Here is a 5,721-nt window from a genome sequence, read left to right on the forward strand (position 1 = left end):
TCCGACACACTGAGTGGCATAACTTGCTCGGCTACACTGTAGACGGGTAAGGGGTGTCACATAACTAGTGTTGTTTGAATTTGAAATTAATATCAGTGGCCAGATTGATTAAAAAATTTATTAGAATTCATCGATGGTTTCGAATCTTTGATATGACGGTTGAATTGTTCAGGATTTGACTGAAAAGCTCTAAAATTACCCATTTTTCTCTCTTTTTATTTCTCGTAAATTCAATAGTTGCTAATGGCGAAGTTGGTTGGAGAATCTTTCTTGGGCTGAGGAGAGTCGAATGGGACTGGTTCATTTTAGGTTCATTCAATTAGATTCAAAGTAACAGGGTAATATAATTAAATTACATACTAGTAAAATATATAAAATAATATTTTCTAAATAATGATAATAATATACTTAAATTAATAGTGCCCACTAAAATTGTATAGAATAAAAATTCAATCTAATTTAATAATAATAATAATAATAATAATAATGCATGTAAATAATATTCCTTTAAAAAAAATACTATCGTGAAAAAAATATTAGTTTAACATGATGAATAAAATGTTATAATAATAAAATAATACATTAATTAAAAATATATTATTATTATTATTATTATTTTAAAAAAAATCAAGTTGTTACACTATCTATCTATAATTTATTTATAATCTATCTATAATATATAATATAAATAAATATGTGAAGGGGAAATATTAGATTTAACAAAAACCCTTAAGTATTTATATTAGTTACAATTATATTTTTATTATTTAAATTAATAAAAAATTAAATTTAATTGACTATTAAAAATAATATATTTTAAGAAAAGGGTTAAAATTTCAATTCTAATTCAATTATAACTCAAGAGCAATATTAAAACTTTTAATATAAAATTATATTATAGAAAAACAATAATGTTCCTTAAAAAATAATGTAACAAAAAAATAGCCTTTAATTTTTAATAATTATATTATATTACAAATAAAACTTTAATACATATAAAACTGTTGTATTTATTAAAAATTAAATTTTTTTAAGTTTCCAAGCCATGTAAAATGGTAGGAGAGATGATTAGAGTTCATATATATATATATAAGTGAAGTTTTGATTTTATATGCAATAATTTTGCCTTGTGATTATCTCTTAGAAACAACTTTATGTATAACAAAATCTTTAATCCCTCTCCCTATAATAGAATTCTATGTGCATGTCACTAACTATTTATAGAGTCAGAATAGCATTACAATTTACATAAATTTAAAGTTAGTTAGATATGTTAGTTATAAAGTTGTAACAGACTATGTACACATTCATTATTGATTCACTATAAAGATTTGATTGATTGTTGAGTTTTATTCTTTGTGTTTTCATTCCTTTCTATTTTTTTGTCACAACATTGATATCAGAGTGATTGTCCACGGCCATGATAGGAGTAGAGTCACGATCCTAAGAGAGGCGAAAAGAGTTGGCTTTCAATGGTGATTAAGGTTGAGCATAGATATGAAGCATGGTTACAAGAGATGGTGGCGAGCCAAGAAGTGAAGTTTCAGAGAATTATTAATGAGTTGAAAACTTTGATTGCTGGATTAAATCGGCAAAATGTGATGATGGTAGAACAGAGAATTCGACAAGAACCAGAGGAAATTTCAAATTTTCATTTCTATTGCCTCAACTGAAATCATAGGAGAATAAAGTTTAATTTATTTTCTAATTTTTAATAATTATGAATAATTGAATTCAAAACAGTAAAATTGATTAATTTATTTCATTATTCTAATAAAGTAAGTCAATTTATTGGATGGAGTGGTACTGTAATCAATTTAAATATCTCGCCTCAGAGTTCTTCAAGTAGATGGGGGATGTGAAAAGAATGTTAGTCATAAAATTAAAGTCGGATAGTTGAAGTGGAGACGTGTCACAAAAGTTTCATGTGATCGCAAGATTTCTAATAAATTGAAAGGAAAATTTTACTATACAGTCATATTACCGGCCATGTTATATGGTAGTGCGTGTTGGGTACTGAAAGAGATAAAAATTGCGAAAATGAGAATGTTAAGAGAATCCATATAGTTGATCCTAAATTTTTAGAATAAAGGCTTAGTTGAGTTAGTTGAGTATTTTAAATTATATCTCATGCATCTAAAGCCTAAAATATTAATATTAAATTATATTATATCCCTTATGTTAATTATTTTTCATTCTTTAAAAATTTTATAAAAGTAATCAGTAACTTTTAATAATTTGAAAAATATTTTAAAATAATTTTATTTAAAAATCTTGCTGTTTGAGTTATAAAATATTTGTTGAATTTTATTTTAAATTTTGAAATGAGATAAATAGTGAATTAATGGTAATTTTTATTTTATTTTTAATTAAATTTTAATTCTTTGTCTTTTTTAAACTTGGAAATTCATTGTCCTAATAAATATTGTTAATAATTTATTTTCTTAATATATTAATTTAAATTATTGAATTTTTTTATTTTATTATCATTAAATCAGAAAAAGTACATAATTTTTTATTTATTTAATAATTTTTTTATTTATTTAACGATAAATTTTAATATGTTAAATTTTATTGTTCATTAACATAAATAATTTTATTATTTAAAAATTTATTTTTAAATAAAATATTTTATTATAAAATAATATCTTTAAATTAAAAATTTTAAATTATCTTTTAATGTTAGTTGTGCAGTGATATGGTTCGATTTATTAATTAATTAAGTTCAATAATCCTCATAGTTTTAAAAGATAAATTAAAATTTAAATCAGAATTAATTGAATAAAAATTAAGTAACGCTTTTTATTTTAATTATTAATTTTTTGAAACAATTAGAATTATTATTTAACTGAATAATAAATGGAATATAAGTTACTGTTTTCATAAATAACTTATTACATAATTTGTTAAAAGATATCTATAAATTACATATAATTGCTAAACGCGCTCTCTTGCGCCCTAAACATACAGAGCCCTCTCTCTGTCTGAAGATGTTAATGTCCGCGCGGAGGATTTTCACAAGTGCTGGGAGGTTCTTCCACTTTCAACTGCAAATGGAAATGGGTATCATTCAATCTCCATCCTTATTATTTGCCAATTACTTTCATTCTTCTACTTCCATGCATGTTCCTAAAGATGCAAAATCTCAACGTTTTTTGAGATCTAAGTTCAAGGACATTGATGATGCCTTAGCTTCCTTTAATCATATCATTCTTATGCGTCCTCTGCCTTCTATTGTTCAGTTTTCTCGATTTTTATCTGCCCTTGTGGGGATGAAACAATATCACACGGTCATCTCTTTGTGCAGAACAATTGAGTCTCTAGGAATCTCTCACAGTGTTTATTCTCTTTCTATATTGATTAACTGTTTCTGCCGATTACACTTTGTGAATTTTGGCTTCTCAATTTTGGGGAAATTTATCAAATTTGGATTGGAGCCCAATACTGTGACATTTACTACCTTAATTAATGGGCTCTGCATAGATGGTAAAATCAATGGAGCAGTAGATTTTTTCAATGATATGGTTACTGGAGGATATCAACCTAATGTTCATACCTACAATGTGATAGTAAATGCTCTATGTAAATCTGGGAAAACAAATGTGGCTATTAAGTTGCTAAAGGGAATGGGTGAGAGAGGTTGTGAGCCAGATGTTGTGACATACAATGCAATTATCGACGCCCTTTGCAAGGATAAGCTAATTATTGAGGCGTTAAACCTCTTCTCCCAAATGAGGAATAAAGGCATTTCACCTAATGTCATCACTTACAATTGCTTAATTCAAGGTATTTGCAATTTGGGCAAATGGAATCAAGCTTTGGCCTTGTTGAAAGAAATGGCTGGGCAAAACATATCACCAAGCATTTTTACCTTAAATATATTGATGGACACTCTTTGGAAGGAAGGACTGGTTTCAAAAGCTCAAGCAATGATGAAAATAATGATCCAAAAAGGCGTGAAGCCTGATGTTATCACCTACAATTTATTGATGGACGGATTTTTCTGTGTAATCAAATGGATGAAGCTACAAAATTATTTGATCAAATGGTAAGTGATGGCATAGCTAATGTCTTTAGCTACAACATCTTGATTAATGGATACTGCAAGAGCAGAAAGATAGATGAAGCAGCAAAACTTTTTGATGAAATGCTTAAAACTAGTGTAGTTCCCGATACTGTTACTTATACTACTTTTATAAAGGGATTATGGGAAGCAGGGCGACCTGGAAATGCACTAGAGGTTTTCAAGAGCATGTGTTCTTATGGTCAACAACCAAATGTAATGACTTTCTCAACTATTCTCAATGGTTTGTGCAAACAGGGGAATCTTGATGAGGCACTCACACTATTTAAAGCAATGGAAAAAAGTCGGTTGAAGGTTAATTGTGTGAGCTATAACATTTTGATTAATGGTATGTGTAGAGCTGGGAGGCTTACTGATGCCAAGGAATTGTTTCCTAGGCTTTTTGAAAAAGCTTTAAAACCTCATGTTTATACATATAGTATAATAATAAAAGGACTTTGCAACGAAGGTTTACTAGATGAAGCATACAAAGTCTTTAGAGGAATGGAAGAGTGTGGATGTTTACCGAATGGTTGCTGTTATAATGTGATTATTCAAGGGTTTCTCAGGCATAAAGATATACCAGAGGCAACACTACTTATTGATGAAATGGTTGATAAAGGATTCTCTGCAGATGCCGCCACCTTTGAATTGGTAATACATTTATTGCGCAATGACAATCTCATTCTGACAAAACTACGAAATCGTTCCGAATGTTCTAAAGGTGCAAATTTTAAGTGATATTTTAACAATCAAGACTTGCTCAACAGATGGACGAGGTATTTGTCATGTTATGAGTTATGGGTCCTTTTTTATATAGAAAGTATAATTATATTTGGAATTCCCTAGCAAGTTGTTCTATGCTTAATTCTCTGTGCATTCACCAATTTGTGGCCCTTCTTCTATATAGGAAATCAGTGCAATCAGTGCATGTGGTGGTTTTTATCTTGCCAGCATTGTGTGACTCCATAATCATAATTCATGATATGCCTATTCCCTAATTTGCAACTTTCTGCATTATTTCCGGCATGATGATGCAACTGCAAAAAGTAGAATATAGTTTGACAGAAAGAAGGATAGCTAAAACATCAAAAGAATGTTATGTGTCCATAGTTAGATTTAAAGGGTGAAAAAAAAAAAGTAGTAAGCTTAAGACTGTTAGATAGTTGAAGTAGAGCACAAAAATTTCCCTCATTGGATTTTGCTTACTGTTGCAAGAAAGTGAACCTTCCAGAAAATGTCAGAATGGATTATGCATAGAATTTGGGTAGCAGATACTTGCATTATAGGTGTTTGTGATATATGTCGAAATGGTTGCTGCATAATATAATGACATTTTTTGATGTAATAGTAGCTTAATTTGTATTTCTATTTTATGTGTTTAGCCATTTGTGTCCTGCATATTGACATTTTTTTTATGAGTAGGTTGGAAATGCCAAGCTTTGTATTGTTATTGTGCTGAATTTGCTCACATGTTATTTTTCTTGGCAGGGCCTGTGAACATATTGTTCTTCTTCATTATAGAGACATCATGAGCTTGGTAACTTTCTATTGACCTGATTCCTTAATCTCAAAGTAACAAATCTCATAAAACATTAAATTTTATTTTATTGGGTAAGCATAAGAATGACTTAAGATTTGTTATTGTGCCTATGTTG

At 28.6% G+C, this 5,721-nt stretch overlaps 1 pseudogene; it reads left to right on the forward strand.

Annotated features, from left to right (window-relative positions):
• Positions 1-2,942: 2,942 nt before the first annotated feature.
• LOC131171795 (putative pentatricopeptide repeat-containing protein At1g12700, mitochondrial) lies at positions 2,943-5,721 on the forward strand (annotated as a pseudogene).

Source organism: Hevea brasiliensis, chromosome 13, assembly GCF_030052815.1.
Source record: "Hevea brasiliensis isolate MT/VB/25A 57/8 chromosome 13, ASM3005281v1, whole genome shotgun sequence".
NCBI classification, from domain to species: Eukaryota; Viridiplantae; Streptophyta; class Magnoliopsida; order Malpighiales; family Euphorbiaceae; genus Hevea; species Hevea brasiliensis.